Raw genomic sequence first — 655 nt, 5'->3', positions numbered from 1 at the left:
AAGAAAGAAAGAAAGAAAGAAAGAAAGAAAGAAAGAAAGAAAGAAAGAAAGAAAGAAATGCAGTATCTGTGAAGCACAACATGGCAAAGCTCAGTAAAATGAAGTATGCCTATATAGAGAGAAGCAGATAAGAGGAGGAGAGCCACAACCTTTCAGTGCTTCCAGCTTCCGAAGGGCATCCTGAGGTCCTGAATGTGTGGGTTTAGCACACATATTTCACAGCAGAAGGACATGTTGGTTCAGTAACAAGAATTGAGATGAAGTTTCTAGTTTAAATTTAGGTTATTTTTACTTTTATTGCCATGTAGATCTTTAAAAACAATGCATGAATTTTTGTGACAACAAAGTTACTAATGTTCAGACAGAACCGTGAGCAGAGCAGGAAATGTGATTCTGTGTAGAACCAGATAAAATCATATGTAACTAAGAGGCATACCAAACTCAAGCCAGGGCCTTCATTTAACTTTCAAGAATATCATCTTGACCTACAGTATTACCATCTTTGGGATCATTATTAATTCTGGAATTTAAATTAGTATTTACTTTATTCTATAATAAGGATGAACCCGTCATTCACCTGAAACTACAATGATTTCATGTATCAATTCCTCTTAGTATAAAATAGGGGAGGAGGAGGAAAGGGTGCTTTTATTCA

This window comes from Mirounga leonina, unplaced genomic scaffold, assembly GCF_011800145.1.
Source record: "Mirounga leonina isolate KUSES-001 unplaced genomic scaffold, KU_Mleo_1.0 Mir_174, whole genome shotgun sequence".
NCBI classification, from domain to species: Eukaryota; Metazoa; Chordata; class Mammalia; order Carnivora; family Phocidae; genus Mirounga; species Mirounga leonina.
This window is presented reverse-complemented; position numbering follows the sequence as displayed.